Here is a 26,570-nt window from a genome sequence, read left to right on the forward strand (position 1 = left end):
TTGTCTTTTATTTATGTAATAAATTACAATGAACTTCCATCAAGAATTTTCACTTATTTTTTATTTTATTTATATACTCGTATTTATGACAAAATACAAGATTTTTAAACTTTACATATTACATATTTTATTTGTACGAAATATTCCCAATCAGCAAAAGTGCTAGTATGAGGGGATATTATATATAATAACACAATAGTTTAAATAAAAATTCGATAAAAAAACATCACAAATCACTCGTCATACGGGCTGTAAGAACTGTTTTATTTAAGTGTTTTTTAAGTACGTATATGTTTTGTATATTTTTTGGATCATTAGAAAATGAATTGTAAAAATTGATTGCTGTATACAAAAAACTGTTTTCTTTTTCTTTTGGTCCTAGGTTGTTCGCAAGTTAAATTGTTTGATGCTCTTGTATTTATTTTATGTATATTATAGTTAAAATTTAATTTAATATTTGTCTTTATTTTATTCATTTTCATCTTAAATATATATATATATTTGTATACTTACAAACTTAAATGTTTTATACCTACATACGTATGCGTATTTCCTATATCTACGTACTAAATATCAAGGTACTTTGGCCTTGATAGTATTCTTTAGATACGCTAGAATCTAGATACTAGTCTTTATTTTGAGTCCATACCAGTTCAATTACAAATGTTCGAATTTCAGCGCACGCGCAATAAGGTTCATAACGTTGTCGTGTTGTTCTACGAGCCTCGTAGAAATAAGAGCATCCAATTTGTGTAATGCAAATAAAAAACGACTCCAATAACGAATAGCATTAAGTTTTAAGGTGATTCTAAACGAAAATATTAAACTAATTATTCATAGATGACGCTTTCATCATTTTGAATTTAACAATGCATTTTTTTTAATGGAAATTTTACAAAACTTGGTTTTGTGGAAACTTTACACTGTATTAATTGTAACAAATACCATAACAATTATTTTCGCCGGCCCGTTTACCAAAAAATAATAATACAGTTACCATTATCTTTTTTTTTTAAATATAAATTTTGAAAATGTGTAAAGACCCTAATAGGGAAAGTAAGTACCAAGTTTTATTTAATATTAAGTTAACAATGTGATACGCTATTTCATGGCTTGGTTGCAAAAAGCCAATTAAAGTTTTGTGACCAGTTGTGATATTTTACAATTGCATCGCAGAAGAAAAAAAAATGCTTTTTTTAAAAAAAAAAATAAGTATGTGAAAAGACCCTATTGTATTCTTTATTTCTCCGGACATTTCTACATACTATGTAGAATGAAGATACTGTATGTCCATTTAGGGGTGCTATTCTGAATTTTCTCGCGGGGGTAGAAAAGATTTCTACTTCGGGTTTTTTATTTTTGCATGCAACTACACTTTATTTTATGGTAACATTATCTATTTTTATTTTAATTATTAAATAATATTGTTAATTGTCTTAGTGCTATAAGACAAAAATATATCCCACACAACAAACCTAATAGGAAAATGCTGCCTACCTTGAGATTTTTTAGTATTTGTCGTTTGAAGGTACTTCCGGCAGACGGTTTTTATAAATTTGAGTATTGCCATAATTAAAAAAATATTTATTTTATGGGATAAAAATATCTTCCTTAATATAATACACCTTAGGTTTATTTCTCAAATGTCAAACAAAACAAACGAATAAAAATATCTTTTAAAAACAATTTTGGTGGCAATTTTCAACGAGTTGTAAATAACGCAGTATTAGAAAATGGAAATCGAGTTGGGGTAGAGAGAGGTTCGAACCTCTTACCTCTGATTCGTGAGTCCACAACATGAGCCACGGGACCACAACCCAATGGAATTGATAGCTTGCCCACCACATACCATACACCACATCTGACGACATAAGTTTACATAAGGCGGTGCCCATATACACGGAAAAATTGCTCGTTGCCGAACAAGGAAAGCTGTCCGAAGGAGCTCTCTGTAATCTGGCATCCTTGGCATCTATGTACTGATAGAAGGTAATCTAGGAGTACCCAATATGCACTTCATTGGATTGTTGAAAAGAGGGGAGTAAATTCACTGGCTGGGATTAAATTGATTGGACATGATTAATTCGCCCAAGTGATTACAATTTTTTTTTAAGCCTTTTAATTATTTTTGGAAGCCGCCAGATCTGTATATCCGACAGGACCTATCGATGAATACCGATTGAATTGATAGTAGAAACTTAGTTGATCTTGGTTACCACCTGACCTGATAAATCCGGTCTTAACCAGATTTTAAGAGCTTAGACCGGACCTCGGCCGGATTTCATTCGAGATCAGATTTTTGTCATGACTACGAAAACGTTTTTTTATACAAAGCAGACTTTTACGAAGAACTAGCTGAAAATCAACGGGTATTTTTTTTCATTTTGAACAATGACTGCACTCGATTTTACGAATCATTTAAGATTTTTGTATTAGGCCATACAACGCAAATGTGGAAAGAAATTTTCCACTTGTATCTCAGTGAACGAGCAATATTATAACCACAAAATAATTGCAAACACATAACATCTGAAGGATTTTACACGGAAACTTCTAGAAAAACAAACTTCATGAAAGCTATTGCGAGTTGCTATAATATAAAAAGTGTTTATTCAACGTAATCAAATCTATTAAAATTATTCGCAATTAAAGACCGTACGTTTAAAAAAAAAAAAAAACAGGATTTTTAACCATATTCGACCCGCTTTCCTATTGAAGCCCCTGGGCCGCGATTATAAAGGCTATCATCATCGGTACTTACCGAGATAGTATCCATAAATTCTGTGCTATCTCTACCTACCTCGATATGTTCTACCGACTTGTCTCGACGTCATAATATGATCTAATCGAATCTCTCATATTTTTAATAGGCTTTTAAGAAAAAAGTGCCAACCTTAAAACGATTGAAAATTTAAACAAATCGTAATAAAAGGATAAATTGCTCGGTGGAATAAAATTTTTGTCACTTTTAATGCGGATCGCGGGGTACAGGACCCGTCAGTAAAAAATCGATGTATTTACATCAAAACTGGATGATGGGGGACCGGTAGTGTATCTTCGTAATCGTTAAGAAGATTTTTATCTCCAACTATGGCGTCATAATAAAAGTATGTAATTTTAGTGCGTATACATGTTTACCGTGGCGTACGCGTCCCCTTGTTACATATCGATGTAGCTACTCAAAACTTAAAGTAGCAGGATCGGTAGTGTATCTTCGTAATCGCTCGGGAGAATTTATCTTCAACTGTACCGTCATGGTGAAGGTATGACGTCCTTAAGTTTCCATTGTAATCGCGGCTCTGGTAACCAGTGGCGGCTTTCCCTTATATCCATTGGGTCAATGAACCCCCAAAATTTCCCTCCAATTAAAATATTAAATTGGAGGGAAGGGGAAATTTAAGAAAGTATGTAATATGATGAAATTAGGTAATATGTATTTTTCTTAAATAGTTTATTCGAATATACAAGGACCGATTAATCTTCATGTATTTAAACATGTTATCTAGAATACAATTGTGCGTCGTCAAATATTTATGTTATGTCGGTGCGCGGGTCATTTCCGTAACTGTCCCAAAGCTAATGTCTTATCTCTAGATTTTCTCATGAAAAAGACAGAGATGAAACGTCCCGTGCGTACATGAACATCGGAACTTTTCGCCCAAAATTAGTTCGAACACGGGCATTGTCCCGGTAGAGATAACAATATGAAACAAGAAATATAAGAATTAGATTGAATAATAATATAATATTGGCATTGGTCTAGACTGGAAGAGATAAGATGATATATGAATTCCTATGTATTTTACACACCTACACTTAAAAAGGACGAATTCTTCATAGAAAGGATTAACGTAACAACGTTTATTTATTTTATTTATTTCTATTTTAATATATCTTTAGCTTTTTAAACTTTATTTTCTATTGAATATGTTATGTAACATGAATCATAAAAATAAAAACTATAATTTTATCCGTTGGTTGGATAAAAATTGCCATTTGGCAATAAGCCCGCTAATTTACAAATGACATTATGTACAAAAAGTTAAATAAATAACATAAGCTTTGTGTTCTTTTCCCTATTGACAAGATTGAAATGAGCTTTGCGAATTAATATTATATAATATTTTGTTTCTTGCACGTGTCCAATTACCTAGTGTTTGTTAGGATCCTGTTTTGTATGCACTAAACTTATATTGACTCGTAAAATTTAAATCCTGTACATTTTTAGTTATTAGTTTGTGTTCTAAAAGTTAAATGTACTAGTAATTTGACTTTGTGGAATTATGATGATGACAGTTGGGACTGAAAGATGTTTTTCGACGCTGGCGCTGAAGCGAATTGAGACCTTTTTAAGAAACTCTATGAGCCAAGATAAAGTGCAGTCGCTATGTTAGGTATTTTGTAAATGTTTGTATCATATTGTAAAAATCTATCCAGACATAGATATTCATGTATTTAAAACATTTAAGTTTCTATTAATGAACAGATAACACATACTTAATGAACAGATAACACATGTGCATTCTCCATTACTTTACCCATTGTAATATAATTTTACTAATGACTTTTTATCCTTTGTTTTTCAGAAATCATTATTTACAAAACCACACTCACGAAGGATGGGACACCAACAATAAAATAAAATACTTAAACTCATTAAAATAGCATTATATCAATTCATCAGTTAACCCAAAGAAAATTTGTTGATAATGATCCTTAAGATAAAAATAACTTTATTTAATTTACTTCCATATAACTTTGAATTATCTATCCTTACCTCTGTTCTGTATAAATACATTTAACTTTTTAATAAAGATACCAGTCTCGAAGATGTCGCGAAAGCGATGAAACCGGTCACAGGATATTCCAAATTTGTGGATTAAAGTATCACTCGTGTTTTATTTATATAATAAATTCATGTATTTTACAAAAAAAAATGTGTGAAAATTATTGTGAAATACACATGTACCTATTCAGTAAAAAAAATACCCTCCCCCCCATTTCAACCCCTTCAGCCGCCACTACTAATAACCCTAGTTGAGATAAAATGGTCTTTTGTAGGTTTGACTGTAAGCTGTAAACAAGTTGATGTTTACGGAAAAACCGACTGCAAACATGACGTGGCGTCTGTAAACCTACGCAGCATCAATGAAAATACAGCTTTACGAAGCATTATTGACAGTAAGTTGACTGTACGACGTAAACTGTTATCTTTGTATAAAAAACCTATAGTAAAATGAGCAAACAAATGGCGTAGGTACTAACAATGCAACTGTCACTTGAGATAAAAGGCAAGTAGGTACTTTAAACAATTCATAAACAAAAAATTGTACATGTAGATAGTTTTAAGTTATCGATTTGGGTTTTTCTTTTAGATAAAACCAATTAAAGCCATTTCAATATGTACCATAAAAACGCAAGTTTTATTAGGTTAAGCTACAGCTTTTACCCATCTGACTGAATTATTTCGCATTCAAGTATGGCATCGCTGAATCTAAGCCAAATCAATCAAGGTTTCACCTCTTTAACATCACAAAAATACCAGATAGAAGAATTTAAGATATTTACACACTAAAAACTGCAACACAGTGTGTTAAGTTGCAATTTAAACCAGTCAATGACAGGTCATAAACCCTGTTAGTGCCTAGACATCCATGTTCCCTTTTCAAATTTCCCTTTCTATTCTCCAAATTTAAAAATACAATATGTTGAATAAATAAGAAATGGGTTCACGTTTTTTTAAATTTATTATGTGCTTGAAAACCAATGAATTATATAAAATAAATTGTGAAGATTGTGAAAAATAAAATAATACTTTAAGTGATTGAAATAAAATTTGAGTTCATATTATTACATTAGCATTAAAATGCTTCTTGTATACACTTCTTAAACCTGAACAATCTGCTGACAAAAATGACAATCTCCGTACCTTTAATACTACTTAAATGTATTTTAATTTTTCCTTGGTTCCTCTTTCTCTGTCCTTTCAAACTCATTACCTAATTCCACATTCTTCATCCTTCAACATATATGACATAATGTACTATTATTTAAGTTAATGTGTGCAAGCTTTATCTCCCCGTTGAAAAACAGCTGCTATTTTTCATTAATTCGATTTTTTCATGTTTATAGTACAAATTTTTGACTATCTCTTCTTTTGACTAGTCTATTTTTCGATTGGCTGGAAAATATTGTTTTTAGAAATACGTCTGCCAAAGTACTTATTCTTGTAATTAAAGATTTAAATAAATAATCTGCACATTCTCGATACCGGATTGAAAAACGAAACATTATTTTAGAACGAATCTGCGAGTATGTGAATCATTTTTAGGTTCCTAAAGTTATGGCCTTACGACTGTTTAATGTATTTATTATATCTTATTACTTGTTTCTGTATTATGCTGTATGTATGACTCCCCAATAAATGAAATAACTACGAGTAAATATTGAAAATTTTACCGCCTAAGATCGAGACTTTTAGTATTTTTAGTGAGTGATTCGCAATTGTACAAGTTAAACTTGTTAACGGCGTTATACGATTTGGTGAATTGTTTCAAAATCAAATAGTCTAGATTTTGTCACACTTTTTAGCTGAGATAATTGCGGTTGCTCGTTTCGTGATTGAAAATGTGGTTATGCAAGAACAAAACTCCATAACGTCTCAACAAAATGTCGCACCTTGATTACGCTTAAATTGAATATTTAAATCGATTCACGTTTTATCGCCTGTTCATTGACCTGCACTTAAAGATTATTGTTGAATACATGTTGTTTTTTCTAACGGCTTATGCCTTTAACAAAGTATGAAAAATATAATCATAAAAACAAAATACAAAACACTTGTGTATATAAACAACACGAATAAAAAACAGTGGCAAACGTAGAAAAAAAATTACTTTAGCAAATAAGACAAAATAACAGAAGATAAAAATATTAAGTTTTGGAGTGACAGGAGCATTGTCTACATCTATATTAAGGTAATCAGTGCCAGAAACAGTACTACACATTGTTAATAATTACAGTTTAGTAAATAAATGCCCTAAAACCATAGATTCTAATTTCAATAAAGATAAATTTGAACAAATCTACGTTATTTCCATGTTTGTTTGCTATGTGAAGCCATGGAAAAAGTAAAAATTAACGTAGTGTGAACTGTGTGATCTAAAGAGGAGGTAATACTTTGCTTCGTTCCACGCAGTCTCCAAAAATAATAGTGGAAGTTCAGTGGTTTCAAAATAAAAATGTTTGTTAATAGACTACTACGTTAGCTAGACTAGTTAGGTTTAGACCAAACTAAACTAGTTAAGTTAGACTAGTTAGGTTTAGACCAAAAAAATATTTTTTTAAATTTTAATGTATCGTATTTAATGTATTGCGCCATGATTTTCAAAAGTTTTGTCCATCTGAAATTTCTCCACCTGTGACATTTCAAGTTCTCTCCCATTTTTTCTCGGTCAGTTCTGCCGATTGGTCCGTTGAAGTTAAGTAAACCGGAAATCTTCACAGAACTCTTATCGTTGGTTGAGTCATATGAACTAGTGACGTCGTTCGGTTTTTTTTTTCGTACACTTTCAAGAAACTTTGCCGTACACTTTAATGCTCAAATTTTTACCGCACGTAAGAAAACATTTTGGGTATCCAATTTTCCGTAGGGCTGAAGTTCCTCATTCAAGAGTTAGGAACTGTCCAAAATACTAATTTATATTTCCAACAGCAGCATTTAATCTGAAAATGTGTGACTATCTATAATAGAATAACGTGTTTTTTAATACCTTGTGTGCATTTAAATATTTTTCGTATGTGGGCGAAGAATACTTTTCATCACACATAAAAAGTAAATTTTGTCCTGTAATAAGAATAAGGAAGTACAAAATAAACACGGAATCATTAATACTTATTGCAATTGCATAATTTCTTTTGACAATTTCATCGGAGAAGTATTTATTTACAGTATCAAGAGCTGCATTATTTCTGTGAAACTGTGGAGGGAGCTCTCGGTACGCGATACGAATTTATTTAGTTTCTCCATAAAACTGATTGGCAAATTGTCAAGAAATTGAGAAATAATCGGTACCCATTATCTGCTTTACCGGTGCATACTAAAGCTGTTATTTATATGATCCCGCTAGAATACAAAATTGGATTAATAAATAATCAGTCCTTGCGTTACGGTTTTAGCTAATATGGGGGTCAAATCCTGCGAAAGCAAAAGGCCCAAATCACTTGAGCCCTAGCAGAGCACTGCAGATTAAACAAACACCTTCCTAGAATGAACCTTTCTGAAACTTCTAGATGTAGGTTCTGCAGTGCAGATGAGGAAACACCTACACACATTATATGTGAATATCATGCTTTACATCATAAAATAAGCCGCATCCCTGGGGATGTTAAAGAGCTCTCCCCCTATTAGACGTGGGTAAGACCCTATCACCTAGAAGATACGTATCATTTGATCTGCATCACCAAAGTGACCGAATCTTTTAGGTAGTTCAATTGAACAAATGTATCTTTTGCTCATTCGGCTCATTTAGGTCATCATATCTCCGCATCTTTCGCATCTTCTTATCATTTGTATATCCAAATCTTTCGTGTCTCTAGTTCGTTTAGTTCTTTTGTTTGCTTGAGCCGAATGTGTACGAGCAGGTGAATGAAACAAATAATTTTAAACCTTTGTCTGGTTTAATTATGGGATTTTATTCATAAATTCTTTCCTCGGTTTTATAATATTGTTCTTTAGATATTATAATATTACAAACCCGTTAAAAAAGGTAAATTGTTTTATTTACAAAGATAACGTTAAGGCATTTTTTATGGAACAAATAAGCACAATTATATTTCATGCAAAGTTTGTTATTTTTTTTATAATTAATGTTTTGTTTGTATTTTAAAATTATAAATCCCCTTAGCGGGTTTTAAATTTTTTTTAATGCATATTTTTATAACTATAACGTGTAAAGTTATACAATATATAAAATAAAGTTATGTAAATGGAAAAAAATACATAAAAAATACAAAATGGATAACTGACCAAATAAGTTATTCCACGATAAGATTGATGTTTTTATTTTTAAACATTGTTTCATTTGTAATTATTTTTTTTTTCTTATATTTGAATTGTTATTCTTTGATAAATAATATTTTAATCACTATTGTATAAAGTTACTTTACACTTTATATTTTTTATGCTAACTATTATGGTTTAACACGAGTTTAGCATAAAAAGCCGTAATAGGTTAGTGAATATGTATGTTAACGAATGTAAGTTTGAAATTAATAAATAAATTAATTAATAAAAGTTTTCTTTAAGTACTGATATTAAACATTAAAAGATGTAATATCTAATGAACTCGAGCGAACAAACTAACCTCTTGTTCACATTTAAAGGGCTTTAATAAAATATGAGTTAGAGTGTTTAAAAAAATGTAACTGTTATTTTAAAACAGTTAGCCTTCCGAAACACCTTATGCACTTTCACAAAAATAAAATAAATCGTTTAAAAAAACAAAAACAAAATCACCAAGCGCAGAAGTAAATTTTTTAAAAACATTTCGCTTCGCGCGAAAAATTCAACACCCTGCCCCACTCCGTACCGCGCTTCGCCGTAACTTCAAATCTTTATCCATAATACCTACTTACTACCTACTCGTAATTTAATCACCCGAGGAAGATACACATATACGCATGAAATTTCCACAGCATGTCTCTACTCCCCACTCAACCCCACACCGCGCAATCCCGTGCCTTTGTCCATCCGAGTACAGATAAAGAGTTTAATCTACCTACTAACCACAGAGACAGGGGACGTACACAACATCTTAGACACAACAACAGTCTTAGAATGAACTAAATGAACTAGAGATCCAAATGACACGAAGATACAATGACACGATAACACATTTAGTTCGGCGCTCTTATCGTTCGCAAACTAACTGACCGAGATGTGAAAAACGTATCTCGAGTTCAATGTTCCCGACCTTGTCAGTACGACCGGGTCGTTCGCGAACTACACACCTCTACTCCCTACTAAATAGCCCGAACTTTACGGATCTGGGCTTGGAGGGGGAGATTTAGCAAAATGAAAACTTTCACCTTCCGCACAGTAGCCAGGCTCTTTAAAGACCTGGGCTTGTAGGGCAAGAACTATTCACGGCGACCCGTTACATTAGATATTCACATGTCGCAGTGACGTCAGGAGCTAGTTTAGCACTGAACTTCACCTTTAAGAATAAGAATAAGAATGATAGGCCCAGATTCATCACCAATTAAAAGCTAATACTGGAAGACACTGGAAGAAATCTAACAAAAAATTGACCTTTCGCATTTGTTTGTGTAAAAGAACAACACTAAATGAGCCTCTGGTTAGAAGAATAATATTAATGATGATGTCAACTTATTTATAATAGTCGAATTAAAAGTTTTCCGCTTCTCGGTATAAATATATTTATATTTACGACCATTTCAATCAACAGATTCAATCATTCATTGTCCAGTTTGCATTCATTGTCTCTTCCCGAGAAATGAAAATAAAAACAGCAAAATGACGTCCGTTGGAATTAACTTGACAATAACTTTAAATTTAACATATCTTTACAGTGAGAAGGTACAACATTTATCCTGTGGACTTACCAATGTTAGTCGTTTATTGGTATTTTTTATCACAAAATGTTGATATTTTTATTGGCTGTAGTCAACTTCATTTCGTACTCAATTTTTCGAATGAAAAATTATTACCTAGTGTTTTTTCTTCAAGAAATGATTTTCCCTGAAAAATTATTACGAGCTTTTTAACTTCACAAAAATCAGCAGTTGGAAGAGTTAAAGGAAGAGAAAGGTTAAATACATGGGCAGAAAGATTAATGTTACCAGTGTGTAAAGTGGCCACTTAAACCAGCCGACGACGGGTTATAAGCCGTGTAAATGCCTAGAATTCCATATTATTTCTCTTAAATCTCCATGTTATGTTAATAGTCAATTACGGCAAGCCATGTGAATGCCTAATGTTTCATATTCCCTTCTCAACAGATTTCCTAGTTCTGTAGTTATAACTGTCAATCATCCTGTTAAGAATCTTGAGCATTAATCCAGCATTTGTCTATAAATATTTAGATATACTGAAAATAATGGACGGGTTTGTGATTCCATAAAGGCCGTTAACACGTGAACAATACAGTTCTGTCCACGACTTGTGTAAACAAAAATTCGTAGGACAAAACATTACTCCGAGACATTGCCACCGAGATAGACGGACAGGCTATCTCCGCGGAATAATGATAACCCCACAGGGCCTCATAATCTCTGCAGGAGCTTATGACAATAGCGATTTGCATGACGCGTGCGCGTCGCTACGCGTATTTTGTCTGTCGTAAATGGAGGCAGAAAAAAAACATTTTTATGAATAAGTTCGTTCTTTACCAATTTATTCCAATACTTCTTGGTTTAAAATAAATAGTATTTTTCGTAAACTCGCTCGTAATAAATAATCGTGTATTCATTTTTACAGTTTTCACGTGTGAACAGCGGCCGAATTCTCATATTGTTCCAGTGTTCTGTCCTGCGCGGTCAAGGCTATTCGGACAATATCGCGGACAAGACAATATTGTCATATCTATTATATTTTCCACATGTAAATGATACTATAGTGGCACGGATTCACGGGTCAAGGTTTGAGGATCGAACTCCCCGCGACCGCAACATGCTTGTTACTGACGACTTTACGACCAGAAAACAGGTCCAAACAAACAAACCATCCCCGTAGGGATGGCAGAGAGGATAGAACGCCATATCACTCTATCTTTGCATACAGACCTCGCTTCCTCTACATTCATACATCTTCTCCTACTTTTGACATGTCCACTTTCAAGTATTTGATGGACTTGATCGTATCATGTCTTTCTCGGCCTTCCTCGTTTTCTGCATCTATAAACATTCGCATCGTAGATCCTTTTAGCCGTTCTTTCATAGTCCATTCGCTCTACGTGTCCAAACCAACGCAGCGCCCCTTTCTTGATTCTCTCGATAATGCATATCTCAACCTTACACAGTTCACGGATCTCGACATTTTTGCACCTATCATACATCGTTTTACCACACATTTGCCTGAGGGATCGCATGTCGACAGCATTTAACCTACTTTCATCATCATTTTTCCAATTCCATACTTCGTTCTATACATTAGAGTTGGCACCAGAACTCCATTGTGAACTGCTAGTTTAGCCTCTTGCGATAAACATTTGTTTGCCAAAGTAGGTTTTTAAAATACCTCTCTCGGTCTTTTCATCCCTAGTAAACATACTTCCCAGGTACACAAATTCTTACCTGATTTAGAATATCTCCGTTCACACTAATCTCACATTTAGTTGAATTTTCCTCCCTTTCAAAAACCATCACTTTCGATTTATCAACATTCATAAGCAAATCGCTTTTCTTGCATAAATCGTAGACTTTTGTTACCAAGAATTGCAGGTCTTCTTTGCTGCTAGCAAGAAACACGGCATCATCCGCATACAGAAGACAGTTTTACCACTCATTTTTGCTCACATTCTTAAATCAATCAGTTCTTTCATACAGTTATCGATGTATATGTTGAAAAACCATGGTGACATTACATATCCCTGTTTGACTCCTTTAGGAATGTTAAACCACGATGTGAATGACCCATTCACCTTCACACATGCTGTGCTGTCCTTGTACAGAGACGCAACAGCCCTTGTCAGGTTACCATTCACTCCATACTCCGATAAAACCTTCCACAATTTCTCTCTGTCAACTCTATCACTTGCCTTTTGCAGATCGACTAATGCGCAGAAAAGTTTCTGGTGTTTGGCCAGAAACTTTTCTGTCATATTTCGCATAGCAAATATTTGATCCATACATCCTCTTTCATTCATAGATCCACTTTGTATATCCCACACTCTATCTTTAGTCACTTTTCTTACTCTCTCAATCAGTATTCTGCCATAAATCTGGTCAAAATTTAATATATTAGTATATAACAAGAACGCAGGCGTTTTAAAAAAAAACGATTATCTCACAGTTATTTATCATTATAAAATTGAATTGTATCACGCCTACGCCACATACTCATATGACTTGAATATAAATGGCACAACTACATCCACCTTCAAGGTCGAATGACTTTGAGTTTCCGACCTACTAATACTATTACAGAACTATTATTGTACACGGGTAGATTCCTAATCAAAACATTGAGAAATGAGAAAGTAACAAAGTTTGTAAACTTGAATTTTCTGTACGAAAATGTTCGTGTTTATGTGAACATTTTTAGTATCGTCGTCGGTAACCTATAATTATTTTTTTAAATTATTAATTTTTTGTGAGTATTCCATTTTTGATACATAATATTTCATTTTACTTAAAGACGACTGCTTAATTGGCCCTGAGCCGGTTTTACGTTGAAAATTACCAGAGCTATCTTGAAATTTTCAAAAAACAAATAATGTTTACTTGCGCGCGGTAAAAATTAGAGCATTAAATTTTACGACGTAATTTCTTGATAAAGTACGAAAAAAAAATAAAATATTTTAATTAAAACGCACTACTTTGAACGACGTTACTGATTCATATGAACCATCCAATGATATGAGAGTTTTGAAGGATATCTGGTTTGGTCACCGTAAATGAACCAACCGGAAGAACTTTCAGAGAACAACCTCTGACGTCACACGCGGAGTTATTTTAGAAATACAAAACTTAAAAAAATCATAGCGCTGATAATACGATATATAAAAAAAAAAAAATGGCTTAGTTTAATATTCTATTATCAAATATAAAAAAAATAAAAAGACACTGAACTTCCTCATTGAGGACCATTTTTTTTCGTAATTTTTCAGGAGAGGACTTTTTGTGATTCGCGTCAAATCGCGTCAACAATCTGTTTTTAAAAATAACGCCTTACAACTAAACCTGAAGATAATCTCAACGTGAGTTCATAGTTTATTTATTAAACGTAGTTATGTAGAAAGCAGCCAGCCATAGAAAAGTGAAACTGAGATAATAGCACTTTTGTGAAAAGAGTGAATAACCAAATCTACACAACAGTAGGAATGTTTTTTTACTTTGACAAATGATAAATAATGCACAAATTCGTTTTTTTTTTTGTAATAGAAAAAAGAATTTAATGATGTATTTGGCCAGCTTTAATGATTTTTACCTCATAACCATTGTGCAGAAAACAGCTGGCCCTAAAAAAACTCTGATATATGTTGTGTCATTATGTATTAATCTGGTTATTTTATCAACAATATTTTGAGTTTGTCCAAATCTTTGTAGACAAGGACTGGATTCAACTCCTTAGGGAGCTGTTTATATTAACACATTACAACAGAGATGAAGAACATTTAAGAGAAGGTAATATAGAAGTTCATGGAAGAATTGAAGGAATATAGATGTTCAAATACAGGCAGAATGATGAATGTTACACAGTGTGTAAAGTGGCCACTCAAACCAGCCATTGACAGGTCATAAGCCCTGTAGATGCCTGGACTTCTATATTACCTTCTCTTAAATGTTCTTCATCTCTGTTGTAATATGTTAATGGTTATTTTATATTTATATAATGGAACTTAATTGTAAAGAATCACCACCATTAATTGTTATAATAACTTTTAAAATATTTCATTATGTTTCTAGAAATGATTAGTGATTTTTTATGACCGGTATTTTTTAAATTAATGCATTTATAAAATTAAAATACTGTCGTATTTATCCACTAAAAACAAGATTTCTGGAGGCATTTATCTTCCCATCAGCATCTATACCGTAAGATTGTTCTATTACTGTGTGTGTTTTCAGTAAATTGAAAAATGCCGTTTTTGTTATGAACGCTATTTTCAAAAGGTGATTATTTCCGTTTTTTGTATGAAAATTACCAGGCGGTTTTTAGCTGAACATAGGATTGACCTTACTACACCCGATAACACCAATATCACATTTTTTCAAATTTTGTGCTTTCTGCATAGCTACATTCAATTGAAGATAACTTCAAAACTTCGTACAAATGTCTATATTTTCGTACAAAAACTTCGATTTTACTTTATAGACAATTGAACTTTGCGATTGTTAACTTTGTGATCTGGGAGTCCATATTTCTCTATTCCAAAATAGCTACAACTCAATTTTATTTTAAATTAATCTTATCTGTGGTATGAGAAGCTCCTTGCTCCAAAACAAATTAACAACTCGTCATGTGGTTTTGACAACAGATAACATATTAATACTACCTTATCATTAGACGAATTGTGTTTTTGTTTAGAATCTACCGGTATTTGGATTTTTATATTTTGAGATTTCAGTTCTTTAACTTCAGGAAATTCAACAGATAGAGGAATTGAAGGAATGTGGAACACTGGCAGAATGGTAATTGTTCCAGTGTGTAATGTGACCACTGAAACGGGTTATGGTCCCGTAGTGTTGCGGACTCACGGATCAGAAGTCCGAGTTTCGAACCCCACTCTACCTCTACTTGATTTCCATTTTTGAATAGTGAATTATTTACAACTCATGAAAAATGGCCACCAAAATTGAATCATTTGGGTGAAGTATAAGAATGTTAATGTTTCATTATTTAAAAAAAAAAAAACACAAGAAACGACGCGACGGGTCATCCTATAAATGTCTGTACTTCCATTTTCATATATCTAAAATGTCCTCCATATCTCTCTAATATGTTAATATTATTTACTTTTATTTTTACATTAAAAATATTGCTATAACATTGCATTTTTTATTTGTACTTAATATTCCCATCAGCAGAAGTGCTAGTATGAGGGGATATTATGTATAATAACACAATAGTTAAAATAAAAAGTCGATAAAATAACATCACATATCACTCGTCACACGGACTGTAGGAACTGATTTATTTGGGTATTTTTTAAGTACGTATATGTTTTGTATATTTTTTAGTTCATTAGAAAGTGAATTGTATTGCATAGGAAATATTTTTAATTATTAAAGTGTTGATTTGAAATTACATGTGTTCAAGTCATCATATTTATATAAACAATTTAAAAATCAAGTGTCAGCGCATTAGTCAATGCCAAAGCGATAATAATTTATTTAATGTGCATAAAATACGTTGCCGTAAAATTTACAATTATTTACACATTAAAACATAAATTCGTCATGTTTTTGTGGCAATAATTTAGTGCAAACGTGTGATAGACATTGAGTTAAAATATATAGAGATGACACTCCATACAAATCCGAGCTAAACAGTCGTCCCCAAAGGAAAGAGAATGACCAGCGCAGGAAGCAAGTATCGCCATGTCATATCACATTGAGTAAATATCCGATCTCCTATTCCTAGCTGTACTCCCAGTTCTTTTTGAAAGCTGCCATTTTCCTTAACACATACACCCAGGTATTTGAAACTCTCGACCCTTTCGATGACTTGGTTTGACAGAGTCAGGGGTTTTTGGGCATCAAGACATGAAGTGTTACACAATACATGGGTTTTTGCAATATTAATTTTAAACCCATGCATGCGGAGTACCTATTTAGGCTATCTACAGTGGCCTGAAGACCCCAGACTAAATCGTCAATTATAACCGCAGCATCGGCATACTCTAGGTCGCAGAGTTTTTGGGAGGAGGAGATGGATATTCCTCTATCTAGTGGAATTGGCTGATGGCTACTCTCAGGTAAAAATCCTGGGAAGAGAAATCGAGTGGAGATTAATCCGCCTCGTGGTGTAGTGTTTGGCACATTCGCCTTCCATACTTGAGGTCTAGGGTTTTATTACTGGGAAGGTAAACATACGTAAATGCTTATTTCCCTATAACATTAGAATTCGAATAATCACGTAGAAAAGAGCGAAAAAAATCACGTTAAATTTATTTTCAAATTATTAATTAACATTATTTATTTATTTATATATACGCCCAATGGGTATTTTTATGGACACATTTATACATAGAAAATTATTATAAAAAAATTAGAAAGACTCAATGGTTTATAGTAGACTTTGTGGGAGTGGAAGCGGGAGAGAGGTGTTTATAATTGAATTTGATTCAGTGATCGTTTGAAAGAAGACAACTTGTTATCAAAGAAATCAAGATTGGTATGTTTGTTGGCAGACCTAAGAATTCTGGGCATAGGGTAATGAAAACCATATTTAGTTCTATGGACATCGGTATGAAAGAGTAAGTTTTGTCTGAGGTTTCTAGTTGGGATATTTAATTCTATTGAGCACAGTAGTTCAGGCGCATCAAAAAGTGAGTTTAGAATTTTAAATAGGACTATAAGTTCGGATTTATTTAGACGGTCTTGAAGAGAAGATATATTCAAGGTAGTCTCTAACTCATTATACGTATATAGGTCTCTGGATAAGCTCAACCTCCAGTATGAATTGTAAAAGAAAGTTTAGTGTCAAGTATAATACCTAAATCTCGTATACTAGACACAGATGATAATATTTCATCGTTCAGTGAGTAGTCGTATATGATTGGATTTTCCAGACGAAAACATCTCATAACCTTGCACTTAGTTAAGTTGAGATGTAGATTATTAGATGAGCACCAGATGCTAAAAGACAAAAAGTCAGATTGTAATAGTGAACAATCGGAAGGGCTGTCAATCTGTTTGAGAATTTTAGTGTCATCAGCAAACAGCCAAATTGATGAAGTAAAAAAAGCATTTTTTATATCATTGATGAACAGATTGAATAGCAAAAGAGCAAGGTGAGCACCCTGTGGTACACCCGAAGATACATTAATGCTGTTTGAGATGGAATTATTTACCCCTACAAACTGTTTCCTAACATATCCTAACAAAGCACCATAAGTATTGAAATAAAACCTTCAATCAATAAATTTCATCACAGCAGAGGGAGTAATTTCAGTGCGAGGACATAAACAAGGTACATTAAAAACATATGTATTATGTATGTATGTTTTTCAAATTAGAATTTCTCATCATTCTCTTTAACATATTTTAATAATTCATTATTTTTTAAACATCTGTTTCATCAGCCACTATTGTTGTATATTTTTTTATGAATATAGGATATGAAACAGTAAATTTTATATGTAAACATACAACCTTGTATTTATCCTTATAATATACATTTTATTTATTAATTAGTTTGATTAAAACAAATATTTTTCAAGCATATTTTTATGCCTATGTGAGAGCCTATACCATCATATTTTTATATGTTAATAGTATTTGAAATTAATAAATACGTTTTAAATTTATCTTTACACTCAAATAAAAACAGATTTGTTTTAAAACAAAGATTGATCGAAAAATAGTTACTTTAAAATAGTTTTAAAAAAACACGTATTTTTGTTTGTTATTTATTAAAATTGTGGTTTTATATTGCAATATTTTATAGTCCCTGGTAACAAAACTCATAAAGATAAGGTGTGATTGGTGTACCAATACAATACCCTATACACCATTAGGTGCGCAGAAGGAACGATGATGACGGTATATCTACAATTCTTTTATCTGTTTTTTTCAAGATTTTGACATATGTAGATACTTAAAATAATGTTAAAAATCGATGTTTACACCACCGTAATGTATTACTTAACTAGGTTAAATTATTTCGAGGTATAAACATTTATAATTAGTGGAAAATCTCTTACCTGTATCAAAATAATCTGCGGAAAATCCACAACACAAAATCACAAAAACAAATTAATTATAACTGATTGCTAATTACTTATTATTTCTGAGCGGAAACTGTTATTATAAAGTTCGGAAAATTCGACGGTTAGTAAATATAATATTCTTTCTGGGAATGTTGTTCACACCACGAGATGTGTTCGACGAGTGTCTCTGATCACCGCAACGCTACTAATTTAAAGCAATTTTCACTTGTGGTTATCTGACCAATTATAGAACTACTATACTCGTATGCTATATACAGTGGTGGCGATTTAAAAGAAAAACCTCAACTGAAAGTTGAAAAAACGTTAGTCGCATAGGAGACCTCATGTTCTGGTTGAAAAATCATCATCATCATTCCCGGCACCCAAAAATGTCAAAATTCTAACCACTACGGACGATAATACCAATACTAATTCAATATCAGGACAAAAACTATTATCCAGAGAGGAGTTAAGGACTGCATCTTTCTTATTGAGAAGGATTTGAGTGGGAAACTCCTTGATGATTTTCCAAATGTTTGAGTTTACTGTTTACCATATTGATGCTCAATATATCCAATTTTTTTTATTGTTATTATTATTATTGTGTTTCTGATCCTATATTATTGGTGATGATATACTCGTGTGTTGGTGTCAACTAATTGCTCGTCCCAACTCAACACAGGACTTTTAGTCCCATGGAGTTGAGACTTATGTCTCAAATAATGTGTAATAAACTTTATTTAAGTGAAAAATTAAATAATAAGTAAATAAATCACGTCCACCCTGCCAGAAATCAAACTCAGGACTAGTGATACTTACATCCTCAAGTGTTGAATACCCACTCAATGGCTCTATTGCTTTCACGACGCCTTTGAGTCTTACATCTTTACTTATTTATTTATTACAAAAGTACATAATATTATATTATATTCTTCTTGCTGTGCCTTTTCAGGTCCCTCTGACGTTAGCGATCGCTAAAACGAAAGCATCTCGATCATGTCCTAGTCTTATATTCCGCAGCCAGGATAACTGCTTGCTGAATGTACTCGCCATAGTGATTCCTGGGAAAATATTACCAGAGTGGTTTCCCTTTGCCCTCTCTGGTCGATTTTTCTGTCAGGATTACCTTTAGCTGGTTGGTTCTGGTTTGGAGGCGTCAGAAACTCGCCTTTCTTCCTCTCGTTATCTGCTGTGATCACACCGTTATCTGCTATGATCACACCGTTATGAGTGTGATCCTATTGCCCAGGGTTCGCGACGTGGACGCTAACGAATTGGACTAGTCGGTAGTGTTGCCGGTAGAATGCAATTGGGCGTTTGCAGCATTTTATAGAATAACACCCTCCAGCAAGATATGACTCACTGCAACCCTACTGATAATTCGAACCCCATAATAATATATTACGTATACTAAACCCTGTGAGACTAAAAGCTCTGTGTTTAGTAAGGATACAACACAAGCATACATACATACTATTTAAAAATAAAAACAATAATTCAATGTAGAAGTAATAAATATATTTTTACGTAATGCGGGAGATCTGATGAGATTCCAAATAATGCAAAACAAAGCGATGAGAAAAATATTAAAATGTGGTAGACGTCCGTAAATTAAGAAAATGATTCGACTTCTAGATATTACAACATTTGATAAAAAAATCAAATTCAATGTTGTTAATGAAATTAACATAATAATTAATGGAATAGTTCCGAGATATTTCCAAAACAAATAATAAAAATAATGAGCTCTTTCATAATTATGCAACTAGAGAATCTGCAAATATAAGACTGGAAAAGAAATCAAAAACAATGTCCCAGAACTGCCTTATGTACAAAGGAATAAATCTGTTTAAAGAAATGCCAGAAAATTTAAAAGATGAGAAAAGTGTAAATTAATATATTTTTAATTAACTATAAGGAGTTTATATTTTAAAAATACTAGGTTAGATATATTATAAATAGTGAATTAATAAGTAAATTAGGGCAATAGGTGTATAATAGTGATCAATAATGTTAGAATAAGTAAAGATGTCAATATTGTGTTTCCAAAAAAAAATTAAGTTAGATTAAGTTCCAAAAATGTTTTGTTAATGTGTACTTACTGGGGTAACCCGTGATAAGGGTAGTAATAACGTTGAATGAGAAAGTTCAGTACTACGGGAAATTGGATACACAAAATGTTTTCTTCCACGCGGCAAAAACTGAAGCACTTAATGGTGCGCCCAAGTTTCTCCAAAATACACGGAAAAATAATAAAAATGGTTTTAATAAAAATTAACTACTTTGGAAAGTCACAAGTTTAAATTCACACAAACCTATGAATTATAGCGATATTATTTGTTGTGATATATGTTTGGTTTCCGGGTAGCCATTTTTTTCTACGTTAGGTGTAATTTTACAGTTACGCGGTTCTACTTTCAAATGGCAGCACAACCTACCGAAGACAGCTCGTAACGTCACAGGAGGAATAATTTCAAAATTGCATAACTTTAAAAAATCGTAGCGATTATAATACGATTCATAAAAAAAATCGATTAGTTTGATAGTCTATTAACTATTTTTTAAATAAAAAAACCAGTGAACCAATAAAAGAAAAAAAGCGATGTATACAGAAAATAATAAAACATTGTTTTGAAACCCATTAAATATTATGTTGAATTATAAAACATGCTATGTGCGTACTATTTTCATTTACACTATAGAACGATGTTTTTTATAAAGAATGCAATTGAGTCGTTCGTTTCTAAACCGGTCGGTGGATTATGATAGATTTTCAACGAAACCCAGAAATCACAAAACAGTCTCATAAAAATTAATAATACGATTTTTTTAACGCCGCTTTTTTTCAAAATCAGGCAAATAAAAAAATTAAGTTAATTAAGAAAAATAAGATAAAACAATTATTTTCCAACGTATAACTTATAAAAAATACACTTAAAAGTTTTATGTAACTAAAATATAATTACTTTTCGACCGGCAGATTCCACCTATTGAAAGGTAGACTTAACTTAGGTACATTGGTACTATTTAAAATCGAAGTATTTCAGTAAAAATTGTTCTAGTGGTTTAAAGAAAACAAATTATACAAATAAATTTAATAAATACAAGTTTTGCGGTATTTTTTTTAATTTATAAATTAAAATATGCCTTTAATCATAATTTTAAATATATTAAAATAGGTAAATGGGTCATTAACTTCCTGGTTTGACATCCCTAAAGGAGTCAAACAGGGATGTGTAATGTCACCGTGGTTATTCAACATATACATGGATAAATGTATGAAAGAATTGAAAAGTATGGATGTGGGAGTGAAAATGAGTAATCTAACTGTCAGTTGCCTTCTGTACGCCGATGACGCAGTCCTCCTAGCTGACAGCGAAGAGGAACTGCAATCCTTGGTTACAAAGGTTTACGAAGTGTGCAAGGAGAGTGATTTGCTAATGAATGTGCAAAAGTCGAACGTCATGGTCTTTGAAAGAAATGTAACTATGACTGAATGTAAGATTGTAGTAAATGGAGATAGTTTGAAACAGGTCGAAGAATTTGTATATCTGGGTAGTATGTTTACTAGAGATGGAAATATGGACAAGGATATTGAAAGGAGGGTTAGTGCCGGTAACAGAGTTAATGGTGCCTTAAAGTCTGTCGTAGCAAATAAGTGTCTATCGCAAGAGGCTAAATTAGCAGTTCATAATAGAGTTCTGGTACCAACCCTAATGTATGGAAGCGAAGCATGGAGTTGGAAAAAAAGGGACGAAAGTAGACTGAATGCTGTTGAAATGCGATCCCTCAGGCGAATGTGTGGAAAAACAATGTATGATAGGTGCCCTAATGTCGAAATTAGAGCAGAATGCAAGGCTGAGTTAAGCATTATCGACAAAATTAAGAAAGGTCTTTTGCGATGGTTCGGTCATGTGGAGCGAATGAATGATGAAAGAACGGCTAAAAAGATTTATGATGCGAATGTGTCTGGTTGTAGAAGTCGAGGAAGGCCGAGAAAGACATGGCATGATCAAGTACAACAAATTCTTGAAAGTGGTCATGTGAAAAGTCGGAATAATCGACGTGCGTGCATGAGAAGATGTATGAATGTGAAGGAAGCAAAGGAAGTGTGCCAGGACAGAGTGGTGTGGCGTTCTATCCTCTCTGCCTACCCCTCCGGGGAAATGGCGTGATGGTTAGTTAGTTAGTTAGTTAGTTCAAATACTTTAGTCCGAACCCTTTTATTTGCAATTTAAAAAAATAAATTAATTGTGAATCATGGTTTGGTTGTAAATAGGTATTGTATTTCTACTGTATGTTTTAAGTAAAATTTTAATGTTCATATCGGCCGTCTAATGGCATATTACGATAGATATATATACTCACATATTATACTATATATAAATATTTATTTATTTGTATTTTTTTTTGTTTTTTTACAACATACATAAAAGGTAAAACGGAGTATATGAAAATTAAAGGATAATTACATAGCAATGAAACACATATTAACAGTAAAAAATAGTTAACCAAAAAATCCCATAAAGGCATGGCCTGTTCGTGGGTATACAAGAAATGTTTATGAATTTTTCTCCTATAATAAATTGACAGGTATAATATTTTTGTGTAATATAAGAAAGAGAAAAGAAAATATTCTGTAAAAGATTATAAGATACTTTTTCATTTTATAGTAATTAAAAAAGGAAATAAAAAAAATAAAAACATAAAAATATTCCTTATTATTAAAGAACAGCAAAATATATCATAGAAAAGAAGAGTAATTATCTTTAGTTTGAATCCAGGATAGGGCATATATGGCATATTACGAATAGTATTATTTTTTCTCTGTAAAATATATTTTTTCCATCTTTGACTATAGAGGGGTTCGGAATTATACGACTCATTTACAAAATAATCGGGTTGTGGTCCGGTGGCTAGTGTTGCGGATTCACGGATCAGAGGTCCGAAGTTCGAACCCCACTCTACCCCGACCGTTAATCGACTATTAAATTAAGGCAAATTTTCAATTCATTTTATTAGTATGTATCATTTTGTCATCGCGTTGATTTATCAAAGTTTTGTAATTTTGAAAACCCCCGCCGAAACTTGGAAATTACACCGCCTTCAGCCTTCAGCGTCACAAGTTTAATTCAGTGAGTTTTTCTGACTTTTAAAAGCAGGCACCGTGGCGCAGTTGATTTGACGGCCAGCTGTGAAACTGTCATGGCCGGTTCGATTCCCGCCAGTTGCGGAAAGAAAATCCGAGAAACTTTTTATTCTCAATTCATCTGGGTGTTGTGGTGTATTTTTCATTACTTCCTTCCGTATCCCCTTGATCCCACCTGCTGAGAAGCCTCAAAATAGAAGCTTAGCGGATTATTCCTTTTTAAAAAAACATCGAAAAATTGTCCGCTAATCGCCGAGTAAGTTGTTATAATTAATCATCGCAATACATCGAAAAGCATGGCTGGTCCGGAAACCGGAAATCTATCACAACAACATAACAACACTACAATTATTGATTGGTTATTATAAAGACGTGTTCACATGAACTGGTTCGTTTATGTGAAAACAGTTTTTATTATTCTTTTCGTTGATTTTCGAAAAACGTCACATTACAATTTAGTGCTCTAATTTTTACCACGTGTAAGAAAACATTTTTTAAATCCAATTTCCCGCAGCACTGAACTTCCTCATTCAAAATTTTTCTGACCAAATACCAATGTCAGTTATATATTAATCTATTTTCCTATAATAATTTGATATAAATAGTATCTAAAACTGTAAAATATTGGTAGGTACCTAACAAGTAAGTTAGGTAGTAGGTACTACTCAGTGGGCAAAGTAGGTTTCAAAACATTTGTGTAAACATTTTAGGACAAGTTTTAAGCAATATTATGCAACTGTTAACTGGGTGATCTACTTTGATTTAAAACTTGTTTTTACAATACATACCTGTATAATAAACTGTATTGCATAATTTTATAAATAAATTCTAAAATTTACTACGCAACGGGGTCTTTTCACGTTCATTTAGTATTATTTTAAAATTAGGAAAAAATGACAATGGAAACGGCATGTTTATTTTTTCCGTGCGAAGTCGTATAGTTTTTTTACAGCGTTTTAAAATGCGCACATGTTTATTTGCTTGAAAACGGTATTTTGGGCCCTATGTTACCGAATTATACTTGTACGAAATGTTTGTTAGGCCCTTTTCACACATGCCATGCAAATCCACCCGGCCCGGTAACTTTACCGCGTTCTTCCTACAACGCATACACAACGTGTCACCTTTTGTTGGGTGAACCCGGTAAAATTACCGGGCCGGGTGAATTAGCGTGGCATGTGTGAAAAGGCCCTTAGAAAAGCACTCGGCGGGCATGACGTGTGACGTCAAAGCGACGTGAGACAACTGCGGGCCGTTTTGTATGTGTTAATTTTTAAACCCCAAATATTGATGAATACTTGTTTCGAAAATTATATTAAAAATATTTTCAATGAGGAACTTTATATCTACGGGAAATTGGATAAAAATGATTTTTTTGCACGGTAAAAATTAGAGCAACCAATTGTATGGCAAAGTTTCTTGAAAATATACGAAAAAATCATAAAAAATATCTTTAAAACGCACTACTTTTAGCGATGTTACTAGTTCATATGAACTAATTAATGATATGAGAGTTATGAAGGATATCCGGTTTGCTTGCCATAAACGAAAAACCTCCAACATCACGCGCGATGTTATTTCCGAAATACAAAACTTAAAAATTCATAGCGCTGATAATATGATATAAACATTTTTTTTCAAATATTTGGCTTAGTTTAATAGGCAATTAACAATACAACAACAAAAATCCACAGAATAAATTAAGATAAAAAATCGATAAAATGCTTAATGACACTCCGGAAGGCAGACAAAGCAGAGGCAGATCGAAATTTAAATGGATAGATAATGTGGAAACTGACACGATGGCAATTGCCCTGACGAACTGGATGCAGGGAGTAATGGAGACAGATTCTGGAGGAGGCCTGGCCCACAATGGGCCATGGCGCTATTGACGATTATGATAATGATACATTCTGACTCTATTACCTACTCTTCACCGATTTCAAGGTTCACAAAACATATAAAACATAAAGTACATATTATACTCCCAGGAGTTATTAAAAAAACTCATTAGGGACCTTACATAAAAAGAAAACATTTTTGTGACAATACATAATATCATACATAGTTAATACATCGGAAATAGTCAGAAAACATAATATAAGAAACATAAAACACAGTACTTTACACCATAAAAAAATAAATTACATTAATAACTATCACTATCAAAAATATTTAAGTTATATTTTTTAATTGAGACACTTTGGATTTGCTATTCGACTTTTCGTGTTTTAGCTCATCGGACAGTTTATCAAATTCGGAATGGGCAATATTTTCTAGAGACCTTTTGCCGAACTTCGTTGAGCAAAACATAGACACTCTGTTGGCTTATGTATAAGTCACTGCACAACTCGGCTCCAGAATATCTAAGGGAACTATGCATTCCAGATGAACTAGCTGACAGGCGTCTCACGCTTAGATCAGCTACGTCTACGGCGAGAGGAAAAGTTATTATACCTCTACGCAAACAGCGCACTAAATTTGGTGAACGCGCATTTGCGGTCGCAGGCCCTATGGCATGGAATGCTCTCCCAGCAGAGGTGCGAGGCAATGAAAATGAAGTGATGTTTCGGAAAAAACTTAAAACCCACTTGTTCTCTAAATCATTTGAATAAATCCGTAGCACGTGACAACAAAATAAATTATTTTAATTAAATTACAAATTTAAAAGCTTCAATTAAATTAACTTAACAATAGAATCACCATGTAAAGCGCCCTTGAGGTATTTTATTACGAAAATGGCGCTATATAAGTTATCCATAATTAATTAATTAATTAACATGAAGATTCCCTGAGTAACCATC

General features: G+C 32.8%; 1 protein-coding gene across 1 annotated transcript in view; it reads right to left on the minus strand.

Annotated features, from left to right (window-relative positions):
• The window catches only part of LOC148274232 (high affinity copper uptake protein 1-like), a 41,638-nt gene extending 22,835 nt beyond the window's left edge, over positions 1-18,803 (minus strand). Inside the window, exon 1 of the mRNA XM_088237406.1 lies at positions 18,612-18,803. The gene's annotated coding sequence lies outside the window, so the exon portion shown is untranslated. The remainder of the gene's footprint in view (positions 1-18,611) is intronic.
• Positions 18,804-26,570: the final 7,767 nt, after the last annotated feature.

This window comes from Micrasema longulum, unplaced genomic scaffold (genome assembly GCF_059751315.1).
Source record: "Micrasema longulum isolate JH-2025_06_02 unplaced genomic scaffold, ASM5975131v1 h1tg001716l, whole genome shotgun sequence".
In the NCBI taxonomy this organism is placed as follows: domain Eukaryota; kingdom Metazoa; phylum Arthropoda; class Insecta; order Trichoptera; family Brachycentridae; genus Micrasema; species Micrasema longulum.